Source organism: Chlorocebus sabaeus, chromosome 15, assembly GCF_047675955.1.
Source record: "Chlorocebus sabaeus isolate Y175 chromosome 15, mChlSab1.0.hap1, whole genome shotgun sequence".
NCBI classification, from domain to species: domain Eukaryota; kingdom Metazoa; phylum Chordata; class Mammalia; order Primates; family Cercopithecidae; genus Chlorocebus; species Chlorocebus sabaeus.
In genome coordinates, this window is record NC_132918.1 from 39,317,853 (window position 1) to 39,336,403 (window position 18,551).

Below are 18,551 nucleotides of genomic sequence, written 5' to 3' on the forward strand. Positions count from 1 at the left end.
TCCCTCTACACACTGCTTTAAATGTTTCCCAGAGATTCTGGTATGTTGTATCTTTGTTCTCATTGGTTTCAAAGAACATCTTTATTTCTGCCTTCATTTCGTTACCACCTTAAGCATTATAATTTCTTGTAAAGCAGTTTCATCCTCACTGTCATTTTGTAGTTTTTTTTTTTTTTTGCTGTGTTTAAAATTTATTTTCCCTATAAATTGTAAGATTATTTTATCCAACACCAGAACAATACAAACAAAAATCTATATTGTGCATTAAATTTTAATTTTAGTATTTGTAAGAAATCTAAAAATAAATTTTTATAATTTCTTTCCATCAAAGAACATTTAATGAAAGACATCTCCTCATACCTTAATTTTCTGATCTTTCAGAAAGACGTAATTTTTTTCACTAAATGAATTACATGACTTTCTTCATTTTATTTTTCTCTTGCTAATAGAATATTTTCTAATTTTATTTTAGAAGTTTAATGCTAGAACAGAGAAATGCTATCTTTTTATACTTAGCTTGCAATTGAACTACCTTACCAAAGTTTCTTGTTAACTTATGTACATTCTTACTATTTCTAATCTTAATTTATTATTTCTTATTATCATATTTTATATAATTATATATTTATATAATTATATATGTATATAATTTATTATATTCCTTATTATTCTAATCTACTCTAATATTTATTTCCCAAATGTTTGCATATGATATTTGCTTTTGTTAGTTTCTATTTGTATTGCAAATTCCACACACTATTAATAATGTTAACAGACATTTTTTTCTGTATCCCAATTTAGTTGCAATTGCTTAGTGCTTCGTTTTTAAAATTGCTTTATTTTACAATTTGTAGGTACATAGTAGGTGTACATATTTATGTTGTACATGAGATATTTTAATATAGGCATAAAATACATAATAATTACATCAGGGTAAATGGGGTATCCATCCTCTCAAGTATTTATGTTTCTTTGTTTGTGTTACAATCTAATTATACTTTTTTAGTTATTTTTAGATGTAAGATAAATTATTGTCTGTAGTCACTCTGTTACGCTACAAAATACAAGATCTTATTCATTCTATGTAACTGTATTTTTCTGCATATTAAACATTTCCATTACCACTCCCTATCACTACCCTTCCCAGCCTCTGGTACTCATCATTCTACTATCTTTCTGAATTCAATTGTTCTAATTTTTAACTCTCACGAACAATTGAGAATGCGTATAGTTTGTATTTCTGTGCCTGGCTTTTTCCACTTAAATAATAACCTCCAGTTCCATTAATATTGTTGCAAATGACAGGATGTCTTTCTTTTTTATGGCTGAATAGTACTTCATAGGGTATATGTTCCACATTTTCTTTATTCATGTATCCGTTGATGGGCACTTAGTTTGCTTCCAAATCTTAACAATTTACAAATAGTGCTGCAACAAACAAGGAATTGCAGATCTCTCTTTGATATACTGATTTCCTTTCTTTTGGGTATATACCTAGCATGGATCATATGGTAGCTCAAATTTTAGTTTTTTGAAAAACCTCCAAATTGTTCTCTATAGTGGTTGTACTAATTTACATCCCCCCCAACAGTGTAAAAGAGTTCCCTTTACTCCATATTCTCACCAGCATTTTTTAAGGCTAGTCTCTTGGATATAAGCCATTTTAATTGTGTGAGCTAATATATCATTGTAGTTTTGATTTGCCTGTCTCTGATGATCAATGATGTTGAGTACCTTCACATAAATCTGTTATCCATTCGTATATTTTCTTTTGAGAAATGTCTGTTCAGATCTTTGCTCATTTTAAAATTAGATTATTAATTTCCTATAGAGTTATTTGAGCTCCTTATATATTCTCATTATTAATCCTTTGTCAGATAGATAGTTTGCAAATATTTCCTCTCATGCTGTGGGTTGTCTCTTCACTTTGTTGATTGTTTCCTTTGCTGTGCAGAAGCTTTTCAACTTGATGTAATCCCATTTGTTCATTTTTGCTTTGTTTGCCTGTGTTTGTGAGGTATTGCTCAAGAAATCTTTGCCCGGTCCAATGTCCTGGATAGTTTTCCCAAAGTTTTCTTTTAGTAGTTTCATAGCTTGAGGTCTTAGATTTAAGTCTTTAACTCATTTTCATTATTCATTATTGTACATGGTGATAGATAGGGGTCTAGTTTCACTTTTCTGCAAACAGATATTCAGTTTTTCTAGCACCATATATTAAAGAGGTTGTTCATTCCCCAATGTAAGTTCTTGACACCTTAGCCTAAAATAAGTTCACTGTAGATGTACAGATTTGCTTCTGGTTTCTCTATTCTGTTCAAGTGGTCTATGTGTCTGTTTATATTCAACAATCATACTGTTTTGGTTACTAAACTCTGTAGTGTAATTTGAAGTCAGGCAACGTAATTCTTCCAGTTCTGTTCTTTTTGCTCAGGATATCTTTGGCCATGCTGGGACTTTTGTAGTTCCATATACATTTTAGGATTCTTTTTTCTATTTCTGTGAAGAATGCCATTGGTGTTTTGAGAGAGATTGCATTGAATCTATAGATTGCTTTGTGTAATATGGACATTTTTAACAACATTGATTCTTCCAACCCATGAACATGGAATATCTTGTCATTTTTTAAATGTCTTTTTAAATTAATTTCATCAGTGTTTTACAGTTTTCATTGCAAATAACTTTCACTTCTTTGGTTAATTCCTAAGTATTTTATTTTGTTGGTAGATACTGTGAATGAGATTACTTTCTTGATTTCTTTTTTCGATTTTTAGCCATTGGCATATGGAAATGCTACTAATTTCTGCATGTTGTTTTTGTATCTTGCAACTTTACTGAATTTGTTTAACAGTTCTAACAGGTTTTTGTGGAGTATTCGGTATTTTTTCAAGTATAAGATTATATCATCTGCAAGCAAGCATAATTTGAGTTCTTCCTTTTCAATTCGGATGCTATTTATATATTTTTTTTGTCTGACTGCTTAAGTTAGGACTTCTAGTACTATATCAAATAAAAGTGGTAAAATGGGCAAACTTGTTGAGTTCCAAATCTTAAATTAAAAGTTTTTAGTTTTTCCCCATTCAGTATGATATTAGCTGTGATTCTGTTGAATATTGCTTTTATTGGGTTGAGGTATTCTCCTTCTTACACTGGTTTGTTGAATGTTTTATTTTAAATCATGAAGGGATGTGCATTTTATCAAATGCTTTTTCAGAATCAATTAAAATGATCATATGGTTTGTGTCCTTCATTCTGCTGATATGATGTATCACATTGACTCATTTGTGTATGTTGAAACATTCTTACATCCCTGGCATAAACCCTACTTGATTATGATGATCTTTTTAATGTATTGATAAATTTAGTTTGCTAGTATTTTGTTGAGGATTTTTCAGCAGTGTTCATCAGAAATATTGACTGATAGTTTTCTCTTTTTTTAGGTGTGTTCTACTGGTTTTAGTAGCCGTGTAATACTGGCCTCATAGAATACGTTTGGAAGTATTCTTTCCTCCTCTATTTTTTGGAATAGTTTGAGTAGGATTTATATTAGTTCTTTAAATGTTTGGTAAAATTTTGCAGTGAAGTCATTGTGTCCCAAGACTTTTCTATGCTGAGAGACATTATGTCTTTGATCTCATTACTGATTTTTATCTGTTCTGCTTTTGGATTTTTTCATGGTGCAGTCTTAGTAAGTTGCATGTATCTAGGAATTTATTAATTTATTTTAGATAATGTAATTTATTGATGTATAGTTGCTCATAGTATCCTCTAGTGATCCACTGAATTTCTGCAGTATTGGCTATATCTCCTTTTTCATCTCCGATTTTATTTATTTAGGTATCTTGCTTTTTTTCCCTTAGTTGTCAGGCTAAAGGTTTGTCAATTTTATCTTTTCAGAATGCTGACTTTTCATTTTATTGATCATTTGTAGTTTTTATTTCAGTTTCATTTATTTCTGCTCTGATCTTTATTATTTATTTTCTTCCACTAGCGTTGCATTTGGTTGGCTGTTACCTTCTGGTTCATTAAGATGTATCATTAGGGTTTTTTCCTGAAGTTTTTCTACATTTTTTATATAGGCACTTATAAATGTAACCTTTTTCTTAGTACTACTTTCATTGTATTCCTTAAGTTTTGCTGTGCTATGTTTCCATTTTCATTTGTTTCAAAAAATTTTTCAGTTTCCTTCTTAATATCCTCATGGACTCACTGGTAATTTAGAAGCATATTGTTTAATTTCTGTGTGCTTGTATAGTTTCCAAAATTCCTCTGTTATTGATTTCTAGTTTTATTCCACTGTGGTCAGAGAAAATATGTAATTTAATTTCAGTTGTTTTCTATTTTTAACAATTGTTTTATGAGCTAACAAATGTTCTATTTTTAATAATGATCTATGTGTTCATAAGAAGAGTGTGTATTCTGCAGCATTGTATGAAATGTTCTCTAAATGTCTATTAGGTCCATTTGATCTATAGTGCAGATCAAGTTCAATGTTTCTTTGTTAATTTTCTGTCTGGATGATAATGTCCAATGATAAAAGTGGGGTGCTGATGTCTCCAGCTACTATTGGGACTTATCTTGCTCTTTAGCTCTAATAATATTTCCTTTTTATCTAGGTGCTCCAGTGTTGAATGCACCTTACAAATGCACATCATATAGTTGTTAGATCCTCTTGCTGAATTGACCCTTTTATCATTATATAGTGACCTCCTTTGTCTCTTTTTATAGCTTTTCTTTTGAAATCTATTTTGTTTGATATAAGTGTAACTACACCTGCTCTTTTTGGTTTTCCATTAGCATGGAATATCTTTTCCATCCTTTTATTGTCAGTCTATGTGTTTCTTTATAGGTGAAGTATGTTTCTTGTCGGCAACAGATCATTGGGATCATTTTTTTTTTAATCTATCAGTCATTCTGTATTTTGATTGGTCAGTTTACTTCATTTATATTCAATGTTATTATTGATAAGCAAGAACTTACACCTGCCATTTTGTTATTTGTTTTCTGGTTGTTTTTTCATCTTGTTTTCCTTCATTTCTTCCACCCTATCTACCTTTTAGTGATGGTAATGTCTCTGGTGGTATGTTTTAATTTCTTGCTTCTTGTATTTTGTGGATCTGATGAATGCATTTTGATTTGGGGTTACTACGCAGCTTGCAAATAATATAACCCATTGTTTTACATCGATGACAGTTAACAGTGGTTACATAAAGAAACACATAAACTAATAGGCCAAAAAACCCCACTGATATAAACTCTAGACTTTGACTTCATCTCTATGCTTTATAACATTTAGCTGGTTGTATTTAGATCTTATTATACTGCCCATGTCTTGAAAAGTTATTGAAGTTATTATTTTTGATAGGTTTATCTTTTAGTCTTTCTGCTCAAGATATGCGTAGTTCACACATTATCAGTACAGTGTTGTAATATTCTGTGGATTTTTGTTTATATACCCCTACCTGTGAGTTTTGAACATTCAGATGATTTGCTGTTGTTTATTAACATCTTTTTCAATCAGATTGAAGAACTCACTTTAGCATTTCTTGTAGAACAGGTGTGTTATTGATGAAATCCCTCAACTTCTGTTTGTCTGGAAAAGTCTCTACAACTCCTTCATGTTTGGAGGATATTTTCACTGGATATACGATTCTAGGATAAGTTTTTCTCTTTGAGCCCCTTATATGTCATGCCACTCTCTCCTGAGGCAGTGCTTTAGTATTCTATTGTCTACAGGTGTCCTAATCTACCGTCACTGTGCTTGCACCCAAGCTATAAGGCAAAGTCCTTCCCCTTCTTCCCTACTCTTTCCACAGGCAGAGGAGTCTCAGCTAGTGGTGAATGCTTTCAGCCCCAAGACTCTCTCTACAGGTCAGTGGGCTACTCTCTGGCACAGAGCAGGTCCAGAAATGTCATCCAGCAGCCACAGCCTAGAATCAGGGACCCCAGGAGCCCTCTTGGTGTTCTACCACAATGTGACCTAGCTGGTACTTAAACTGCAAGATAAAGTCCCCTTCTCTTCTTCCATGCTTTTTCAAGCCACCACAGCTGGGAACGTGCTGGGTCACACCTGAAGCCAGAACACGGTTCTGAGTCTCACCTAAGGTCCACTGCAAGTACTACCTGACTACTATTGCTGGTTATTCAGGGCCTAAGAACTTTTTAGTCAGCGGTGATGAATTCTGTTGGGACTGGTCCTTCCCTTCAAGGCAGTGGGTTCCCTTCTGTCCCAGAGTGGAGCTGGGGCCTGGAATAGATGTACTCTGCCTAGTGCTTTATTCTACTGTGGCTGAGCTGGTATCCAAGTTGTAAGAAAAGTCTTCTTTTCTCTCCCCTCTCCTCTCAAGTGCAAGGAACTGGGCTGTCCTGGAGCTGCAAGCTGCACTGTCTAGGGTTGAGGGAGAAGTGTTTCAAGCACTCCTTTGGCCATCCCAGCTGGTGTTTCACTGGGTCATGTGCACCCCAAGTCCACTGGCTACAAATCCAGCATAGCACCAGGACTTGCTCAGGAATTGCAGTCCTTGTTGCCTAGACTGCCTTTCAAGTTTACCTAGGACCCCAGAACAGTAGAGACCATCATGGTAATAATACAGGAGTTATTATGAAATAATTTTAGGCAACTAGATAAGGTAAAGATTCTAGGTGGAAATTTTTCTTTTAATAGACACAACCTTTGAATCATTTCCTTTCTAACAGAAAGGCAGCTTAAAGAGCCAGGCTGGCAACCTTTAATATGCAAAGGCAGGCAATTAAACACTAGGTCCATCTGGCATGGCCAATATGGCTATTCCCACTTTCTTCTCCTTATCCCCAGGTATGCCAAGTGTCATGACCACCTTCAGATAATATGTGCTGAGAATATTATAGTGACCTGCATTTACATATTAAAGGCTAAGGTGGAAGGGCTAGGTTTTTCACGGGCTACATAAATGACACACCAGGTCAAATCAATCCCCTGGGCCCTATGCAAACCAAACACCGCTTCCTCCAGCCTCCCAATATAACCAACCACTTTTCTGCTGCACATGGGCTCTCTCTTTGTTCCGAGCCCCGCTACCTCTGTCTCTGTATGGGGGAATTGTTTTCTTCTTTCTCCTTTCTTGCCTATTAAACTTTTTACTCCTTAAAACCACTCCATGTGTGTCTGTGTCATTAACCCTATTGGCGCGAGACAAAGGACCCTGGTGTTCCTCCATTCATAGGAGCCGCATCAGCAAAGTCTGCCCAAATTCAAATTCTGACCACTGGGATTGACAATTTCTCTCTGTCAAGGTCTCATCTAAATGTTTCCTCCATGGGTGGCAGCTGAATTCTGCCCTGTGTTGCTTTCTGCTGTTACAAGGCAGCTATGTTCCAATGCAAAAATCCCACAATTACTGCACTCCCCGTCGCCCAAGAACACAGATTCTGTCTCTGGGCGAAGAGTGTTGTAGGTGATTCAAGAATCCCCTTGTTCTCCACTTTGGTGACTCTTTCAGTGATACGAAGTTGAAATCAGGTACTGTAATTGCTTGCTTGATTTTTGAATTTTTATAAGGTGCTTTTTTATGTGAATAGTTGTTCAATTTGGTGTCCCTACAGAAGGAACAATCACTGGGAGGCTTCAGTTCCACCATCTTGCTCTGCCTTTATCTGTTTCAATATTTTTGGTACACTTATTGTCGGATATTTGCAATTAAACTTTTTATTTTAAAGTTTTCTCTATGTATTTTACTTTGAATTTTATTTAAATTAAAATAAAATAATGTGAATTTTATCAAATACCTATTCATTATATATTGATTTTATTATATTGTTTTCCACTGTTAATTTTTAATTGTTGGATGTATTTCCTGATTGATAAACCTTAGCACTACTGTAATAAGCACTGTTTGTTCACAGTATTCCTTTCTTTTGGTTTCTCTTTGATAGAACTTCATATAGAATTTTTAATCTATATTTATAATGGAGTTTCTTTTTTGATTCTGCTTTGTTTTCTTCTTTCTTTTTTGTTTTTAGTTGACAATAATGGCACTTATTTATGGGATACAGATTGATATTTATATACATGTATATGATGTATAATGATCATCATTTCAAACATTTATCATTTCCTTGAGTTGTGAACATTCAAAATCCTGTCTTCTAGTATTTTATTTTATTTCATTTTATCTTATTTTATTTATTTATTTATTTATTTTATTTTTTTTTTTGAGATGGAGTCTCTCTCTGTCACCCAGGCTGGAGTGCAGTGGTGCGATCTCGGCTCACCACAAGCTCCACCTCCCAGGTTCACGCCATTCTCCTGCCTCAGCCTCCTGAGTAGCTGGGACTCCCCCGGCTAATTTTTTGCATTTTTAGTAGAGGCAGGGTTTCACCATGTTAGCCAGGATGGTCTCGATCTCCTGACGTCGTGATCCGCCCACCTTGGCCTCCCAAAGTGCTGGGATTACAGGTGTGAGCCACTGCTAGCTTTTTAAAAACACTAAATTAAATTAACAACTTTCACCCTGCTGTGCTCCAGAACACTAGAAGAATTTTCTGCTCATCTACTTACTGCTTTGTATCCATTAACCAACCTCTCTCTATCATCTTCTTTCCCCTACTTTCCCATCCTTTAATAACCACAGTTCTCTTCTATGAGCTCAGAAAGGTTTAGCACCTATATATGAGTGAGAACAGGTAATATTTATCTTTTTATGCCTGGTTTATTTCATAATGTCTTCTAGGATCATCCACTTTGCAAGCAAATGATAGAATTTCATACTTTTTAAATTTTTCATTCTTTTTTATCTTGTGGATATACACCATATTTTCTTCATGTAATGAAGTTTTTTGTGGTTATTATTATCTTTATTATGATTTGGTATAGAAATTATGCTGAATTAATGAAAGAGGTTGCACAATCTTTCGACTTTTTACTTTATGCAAAATATTTTCATGAGTTGATTTGAAATATGAAATAAAATGGGCTACAAACTTATCTGCTTCTGATACCTTTGTAACAGACTGTCAATCAACTTCCAGTCACTTTAATGCTAAGTATTCTATTAATTTTCTTTTTTCAACTAAGAGGTTGTTTTCGACCCCTTTATATCTCAGGAAATAATTATTTCCTTCATTTTTTAAATGAACTGGTAATTCTGTACCTACTTCTAAAACATATCAGATACAAAATTACAGTGTCGCTAGCAATTTGCTTAACAAGTCTCTAGAGAAACATGTTACATATTATCATAAAACTGATGTTCGATCATGTATATTACCCAAGAGACTGATAATCTGGATAGTAACTGAATTTATATAATTCATATTTAATTCTTCTTTGCTCTTATGTTCCATGGTCTATAAGTATATTTAATGTTTACATAACTTCAAAATATTTGCACTGTGAACCAAAAAATGACACTTTTCTAATCTTTTCTCCATGCTCATGACTTATTTGAAATTTAACCATTATGCAAAATACTCAATAAAGTTTGTGAATGAATCAATGAACAAATACATGCATGAATGCTGCAATTAGTCTACAGACTTTTCCTGGTGTACAATGTTTGCAAAACAAACCTTGAACATATAATACCTACTCACATGACTTAAATGATTACTAGTTAAGTCAGGCAAACAAATTTTTTTGTGTCAATTCTCGTTTAAAATGAGTTTATCAAGGTCCCTTATGATTTATAAGTGAAATAACCAGATGGTTATTGCACAGGATGTCATAGCTTTATACAAGTCATGGAACAACTAATAGCAAAGAAAACATATTCATCAACACATTCTCAAGCTTATGAAATGCAGCTCAATATTTGAAGTTTAGTGAAGAGATGTATATGGTAAAGTCTGCTGAAAATCAGTGAACAGATTATTGCTGAGATGACTAAACAGCAAGTGAATAAGCTGCAGATCGAAAGAAAAAAGTTTTGGTATTTGATTATCAATCAAATTCAACAGGAACAAGTAAATTTACACAACACCATATTCAGTCAGCATTAATAAAAGACCCAGAACAGAGAAAACAATATCAGGCAAACAGCAGCATCACAATGACCTCAAAAAATAGACATTACTTTGAATGCCTCATAATGGGAATGCATTTTAATTGTGAGGTTGGTATAGGCTGACATGAGCATTGGACTCATCATCACAAGGAAGTCAAGAGCTTCAGAGATTATTAGCTTAAATATCTTGCTACTTACATATTTTGTATGAGGATATATGATTTAATCTGGGAATTCAAAATAACAGAATAAATAATTTTGGCTGACACGTATAGTCGGTTAGGAAGCTCCTTGGATTAAGAATCAGCACATAGCAATCAATGTAGTAAAATTTGCTAAAAGTTTGTAGTGATTTTGCTAAAAGTTTGAGTAAGGGTGAAAATTTCAGGCTATAGAAATAATTTAGAGTACAGAATTAAATTTTTTTTCTTCTCCTATAGGCAAAGAATCTTAGCAATACATTTGAAATCAGACTTTATTTTTATTAAGTAAATGGAAAAAAAACCTAACAGAATTTACACTGGGCAGATATAAATAATGTATGAACCATACCTAGTACAAAAAAAATGGCTGCGATATAATGTAGTGATAACCCCACACAAATGTCATTGCAATTTTCCTTCCTTAAATTTTCTCCTCACTCGCCATTACCATTCCTATCACTACCCGGAAACTGTTATGCCTACTTGGCCTATAACCATACTCACGTTTATACTTTACTGATATTAGTGAATATTTAGTGTTTATCAAGCAAAATAAATAAAATTGGAATAATACAACAATGTCTTCATTTTAGCAAGGTTTAAGAGTAGAAAAACTAAATTTGTTCAAAAGTGCACAACTTAAACTTAGATTTAAACGTACTCTGTTTTGAACTTTGATTTATCCCAAACTCATACCATTGTTCTGTCCATTAAACTCACAAGACTTTAAAACATAATCTTTGGATTATAATACTAACTAAATGATTTTCTACTGACATGTACAATTTATAGATTTATAGATTTTCTTCTAACCAACTAATATACTTATCTTTTATTCTAATGCCTAATTGTAAATAAAATGGTGATGACATGAATGATAGAGCTCCATGAAATCCATCCTCTAAATGATCATGAACAACGTTAACTCCAACATTTTGAAGTCGTGTGACATACATAAGTCCATCATCTCTTAGAATATCATATTGACAGGTGAGGATATAAGTTAATGGACACTTTTGTAACTGGGAATCATTCACTAACAAGGGTGATAACCTACTATCCAAAAGTGCTGGATATGATAAATTAAGTCTTCCAAGAACTGGTTTCATATAAATATAGTTCATTTTATATTTATCAGGAAGAAAGTTACTCCAGTTGACAAACTTTAACAGATGTCTTGATTCTTGAGGCATATGTTGGTTTTTTCTCATTGCCTGAGGAAGTGCTTCATCTTTGGTCAAATATAAGCATGCCATTTTAATTGCCATATCCCTTGTTAGCAACGGGCCATGTTCATTTTCTTGGTGAGATGGCACTAAGGAATCAAGTACTTGTAAACCAGGGTAAATTAAAGCTTGAGCCTTAATTTTATTTTTGAATCCTGGGTCATTCTTTAGCTGAAAATGTAGAATAAAATATGAGTTAGCCAAAGATTTTTAAGCTATAGAAGTTCAAGTCTTCACTTCAATAACATGAGTTATTATAAGATAAAGTTACAAAAGCAATAGTACTCAATGACTATTTTCAAATTATTTATACTACATCTCAGGAATATTAAACTGTTTTATTCAAGGAGGCCCAGTAAGGTGGCCAAATAGAAACTCCACCAATCATCCTCTCCATAGGAACATCAAATTGAACAACTATCCATGCAAAAAAGCACCTCCCTAAGAATAAAAAATCAGGTGAACAATCACAGTAACTGGTTTTAACTTCACTGAAAGAGGTACTGGAGATATTAGGAAGACAATCTTGAATTGCTGACACTTCCCTGCTAGGGCAGTGTGGAAGGGAAATGTGGGATTGGAGCCCCCTCAGAGGACCTAATGGGGCACTGCCTAGTGGAACTGTGAGAACAGGGCTACCATTCTCTAGACTCCAGAATGGTAGATCCCCCGACAGCTTGCACCACGTGCTTGGAAAACCTGCAGACACTCAAAACCAGCCTATGAAAGCAGCCAGGAGGGAGGTTGTACCCTGCAAAGCCACAAGGGTGGAGCTGCCCAAGATCATGGGAACCTACCTCTTGTATCAGTTTGACCTGGATGTGAGATCGCAGTCAAAGAAGATCATTTTGGAGATTTAAAATTTGAATGCCCTGTTGGATTTGGGACTTGCATGGGGCCTGTAACCCCTTTGTTTTGGCCAATTTCTCCCATTTGGAATGGCTGTATTTACCCAATAGCTGTACTCCCATTGCATCTAGGAAGTTACTAGTTTGCTTTTGATTTTACAGGCTCATAGGCAGAATGGGCTTGTCTTGTCTCAGATATGACTTTGGACTGTGGATTTTTGGGTTAATGCTGACATTAGTAAAGACTTTGGGGAACTGTTGGGAAGCCATGATTGGTTTTGAAATGTGAGGACATGAGATTTGGAGGGGTCAGGGGAGGAATGATATGGTTTGACTGTGTTCCCACCCAAATCTCAACTTGAATTGTTTCTCCCAGAATTCCTACATATTGTGGGAGGGAACCAGTGGGAGGTAATTGAATTATGGAGGCCAGTCTTTCCCATGCTATTCTCATGATAGTGAATAAGTCTGACAAGATCTGCTGGGTTTTTCAGGGGTTTCCACTTTTGCTTCTTCTTCATTTTTCTCTTGCTCCCGCCGCATAAGAAGTTACTTGCACCTCCTGCCATGATTATGAGACCTCTCCACCTATGTAGAACTGTAAGTCCAATTAAACCTTGTTTTCTTCCCAGTTTCGGTATGTCTTTATCAGCAGCATGAAAATGGATTAATACACCCACTGTCACTACTGCTATTCAACATAGTACTAGAAATCCTAGCTAGAGCAATCAGACAAGAGAAACATAAAAGGCATCCATATTGGAAAGGAAGTAGTCAAATTATCCTTGTTTGCTGGCAATGTGGTCTTACAGTTGGAAAAAACTAAAGACTCCATAAGAAAACTATTAGAACTGATTTGAGAAATAAATGAAGTTGCAGGATACAAAGTCAATATATAAAAATGTTTATATATATATATATATATCTGTTTTATATATATCAGTTATATATATGTATCTCAGTATCAAAAGAAGACATATAAATGGCAAACAGGAATAAGAAAAAGTGCTCAACATCATTGATCATCAGACAAATGCAAATCTGATATATATATATATCTGATATATATATAACTGATATATATAAAATTTTTATATATATATACATATATATATATATGCCAATAGTGAAAACTGTGAAAAAGAAATTTAAAAAGTAATGCCATTTACAATAGCCACAAATGAAATTGAATAACTAGGAATTAATTTAACCAAAGAAGTGAAAGATATCTATAATGAAAGCTATGAAACACTGATGAAGAAAATTAAAGAGGACACCAACAAATGGCAAAATATTTCATGTTCCTTGATTGGAAGAATCAATATTATTAAAATGTTCATAGTACTCAAAGTAATCTACAGATTCAATGCAATCACTATCAAAACACCAATGACATTCCTCACAGAAATAGAAAGATGATCCTAAAATCTATATGGAACCGCACAAGAAGCAGAATAGACAAAACTATCATGAGCAAAAAAAAAAAAGAAAAAAAGAAAAAAAGAAAAAAAAACAAAACCAGACCTGGAGAGATCACATTACTTGAGTTTACATTATACTACAGAGGTATAATAACCAAAACAACATGGTGCTGGCATAAAAACAGACACATAGACCCATGGAACAGAATAGAGAAACCAAAAGCAAATCCACACACCTACAGTGAACTCTTTCATGACAAAGGTGCTAAGAACATACACTGGGGAAAAGACATGCTCTTCAACACATGGTGTTTGGAAAACTGGATATTCATATGCAGAGGAATAAGACTAGATCGCTATCTACACCATTTACAAAAGTTGAATCAAAATAGATTAAAGACTTAAATCTAAACCTCAAACTATGAAACTGCTACAAGAAAACATTGGGAAACCACTCCAGGACATTGGTCTGGGCTAAGATTTCTTGAATAATACCCCACAAGTGCAGGCAATCAAAGCAAAAATGGACAAATGGGATCACATCAAGTTAAAAAGCTTCTTCACAGCAAGGAAACAATCAACAAAGTGAAAAGACAACCCACAGATTAGGAGAAGATATTTGCAAACTACCCATCTGACAAGGGATTAATAACCAGAATATATAAGGAGCTCAAACAACTCAATAGAAAATATCTAATAAACTGATCAAAAAAATGGGCGAAAGATTTGAATAGACATTTCTCAAAAGAAGACATATAAATGGCAAAGAGGCATATAAAAAGGTGCTCAACATCATTGATCATCAGACAAATGCAAATCAAAACTATATGAGATACCATCTCATCCCAGTAAAAATGGCTTATATCCAAAGATAGGGAATAACAAATGCTGGCAAGGGTGTAGAGAAAAAGGAACCCTTGTACACTGTTGATGGGAATGTAAATTAGTACAACCACTATGGAGAACAGTTTGGAGCTTCCTCAGAAAACTAAAAATTGAGCTACCATATGATCCAACAATCCCACTGCTGGACATATACCCAAAAGAAAGAAAATCAGTATGTTGAAGAGATATCTGCACTCCTATGTTTGTTGCAACACTGTTTACAATGCTGAAACATTGTAAGCTAAGATTTGAAAGCAACCTAAGTGTCCATCAATAAATGAATGGATAAAGAAAATGTGGTACATACACAATGGAGTACTATTCAGCTGTAAAAAAGAATGATATCCAGTCCTTTGCAAAACCATGGATGGAACTGGAGATTATTATGTTAAATGAAATAAGACAGGTACAGAAAGACAAACATGCATGTTCTTAATTATTTGTGGGTTGTAAAAATAAAAGCAATTGAACTCATGGACCTAGAGAGTAGAATGGTTACTAGAGGCTGGGAAGGGTAATGGAAGGATGGGAGAGAGGAGAGGATGGTTAATGGGCACAAAAAATAGAAAGAATGATGACCTACTATTTGATAGCAAAACAAGGTAATTACAGTCAATAATAACTTAACGTGTATATTTTAAAATAAACAATATAATTGGATTGTAACTCAAAGGATAAATGCTAGAGGGGATAAATACTTCATTTTCCAATATGTACTTATTTCACATTGCATACCGGCATCAAAACATCTTACGTACCCATAGATATATATACCTACTATGTACCCACAAAAATTAAAAAGAAAAAACAAAAAAGAAAAATTTGGAGGTCAGGAACTATATCTTAAAGGGAGAGTACAGATTAGTCTGGTACCTGTAACACACCAATTATGTGTGTGTGTGCATGTGTGTTTTCTTTTAAAGTGCTCATATGGGCATCTCATGTACATGTCCTCAACATCCCATTGTTATTCCTGATTATCTTGGTGTCAGTACTTATTCTCCCATACCTTCGCATCACCTGGTTGCCATCTTCCACTGACCTCTTTAGATTAAGTGCTTAGGTTTTTGAAGGTTTTTATTTAGCAGCTTACTCTTTGCTCTACTTTGCCTTTGGACTTTTTTTCATTGCTCCTTTAGCTCCACACCAGCAGGCTGTGGGCCCATCCTGAGGGGAGATGTCAGTTGAGTACAGTTGCAAAGTGCTGAAAAGTGCTGGTCTATAACTTTAATTCCTACTCAGACAGGTTTGGGATCCCTCAGTGGCTCCTACTGATTTTAGCGGACTTTCAAAGCAGTAGCTTCCATAATCACCTGTGCCTGGTATTTATCCTGCTCCAGAAAGTCTGAAGCACTACTGAATATGCTCTCATGTCCCAAATGGCTTCAAGATCATCCACCTCGACATAGCTCTTTCCTGGGCTAGATGTTCTTTTCAAGAGTCTTATTTCATTCCCTGCACCAAGCACATCATCCTTGAGTCTTCTATATTCCATCTCTGGACCTTGTCACTGATTCACAAGTGCATCTCCCATTTATCCAGTGATTTGGGTGTGTAGTATCTGGTCTTCCAAGTCTCACCCTCCTATGTGTGGCCTCCCATAAACGACAATAGATATACACAAGATATTCATTGAGTGTTTAACCTAGTGAGAAATCTTCCTCATCTAAATCACCAATTATTTTTATCGCCTAGAACACCGAGTTTAGTTGTAATTCCCACTAATTTCCCTTTTGCCATAGGCTCCCTTATTCCTTTCCTTCATTTCAGCATGAAGAAGGTCTGACAGTGCCTGGATAAACTATGGGCAACCATAAATCCCAGCAAGAGAGGTTATTTTTGCTTTATCCTAGAACACATACTCAACCCATACCGGCTGCTAGGGGACTTCCACTTGGGGCTTTCTGGGTGCTCAATATCATCAAACTTCTGCCCTGCAGATTCCATCCTCTCTACCTTGAGGATTAACCCTTCCAGTCTCTGCTCCGTACTTCTCCAAAGCAGTCACACATATCACTCTGTGTCCCCCTGAAGCAATGCACTAAAACAGTCTCACATTCAAAAGCATACTCAGTGATATGATATCCAATACCCAATCTACTAGCAGAGAAGAGATTGAAAAGAAATATCACACAGAGTTTGAAAGTACAGGCCTTGGAGCTCTTCACGGTTAGTTTGAGTTCTGGCTTTACAACGTAGTCATTTTATGGCATTGTGCTGATAAACTCACCTAACTTTTCAAAGCCGCAGTTTTCTGATCTCTAAATTAATGATTTTATTAGTCAATACTTTATATAGTTTTTGTATGGTGAAAATGAGATGAAACTCATGAGGAAGAGTTCCAGGAATGTAGTAAGTGTTCAATACATATTAACTATATTTAGTATTATCACTATAGGCAGTGGAAAAGAATTATCTTTTCTGAAAATGTTCATGTTCTAGCAGGTAAACGATTAGCTTGGCTCCATTTTTGTTTGAAGAGACACAGGTAAAGTCTGATGTGGTCTGGCAGGTGAAAAGATACAATAAACGTTAAATTAAAATAGGAAAAATAATTGAAAACATTAGCTCCATAAGATATGAAAGCCTATCAAAGGCCATAATGTTGGTAACATTGAGGCATTAGTATATTAATGATTTTAGAGATAGAACAGATTATACGTAGACATAAGATAAATATATACTTTATATGAAATAATTTTATCAAGTTTCTAAACCAGAAAGTTTCTGTAAGATTAAAGGTAATGGGAAAAATAATAAAGAAAAATAATAATAACCAGGTTTTTCCAATATTTTACAAGTGTAAGTTTTCTAAGTGTAAAAAAAAGAAAAAAATTTTTAGAAGATGAGCAAGCCTATATCCACATAAAAAATACAAACAGATTCACAAAAATAAATTCCAGACAAAGATTATCTTTAGTTTACAAATAATTTTACTCTTTAAAGAAAAATATTCTATGAAACAAATTAGCAAAGACTATGAATAGAGAGATTATTAAGGAGGAAATAAAATCATTCACATTTTTAATTTTACCAGTAAAAAGTATTCTATTTCACTGGTAGTGAAAGAAATGTACATCAATACTATAGTGGAAATAATATCCCTTTACCACTGTAAAAAAAAATAAGATCATTGTAAATATGATTATGTACTGCATGTGGGATTGGAATGAATCCAACACCTATCTACATTTCTAGTGTCTGAGCAAACTGGTAAAACTCATTGAACAAACAGTATGTCTCTCAAACCTTAAACACCAAGTTTTTCGACTTCTGAAAATCTACCCTAAGGCAGTAAGACTAACTATGGAAGAAGTGGTATGCCTCAAGAATTTATTTACACTGCAATTCAGAACAGATATTGGCAATAAGAAGTTTTGAGCCTATCTAAAACCAGAGAGTACACATCTTTTGAGCTGCTGTCTATACCTCTTGTTTTCCTTTCAGAAAAATCATTTCCTGCTTTGGAGGTTTGTTAATAAAACTTTTTATTTTATTCTTGTCATAGCTTCTATTTGTGTGATGATGTTTTCATCATTCCACATAAACAAAGAATATTCAGATAATTTCTGAAAACCTTTTTAGAACTTTATAAGCTTTGTATGGATTATTGTATTAATAATTTAAAGTATTAATTTAATCCGAATTTTATAATTTAATAAGGGCAGGGAAAGTTACCTTAAAAGGTGAAATGACCAGTTGAGAGATAGGTAACATATACTATTGATATTACTGGAATAATTTTCAAAAACCTTTTTTAAAACTTTAAAATTATTACATTCAAAGCTCTGCATACAGACATGTAGCCTAGGAATAACTGCACATAAGCATTTAATCCCTTACTCCACCCTCCACTCTGCTCTGCTTGTTAGAAAACTTTCCTCGACATTATCTGCCCTCTACCCTGTGTTGAGAGTGCTGCCCTGAACTCTCTCTCTCTCTCTCTGCTCATCAGTTTGCCACTGAAGACAGCGAAGGTTTTAATCCATGA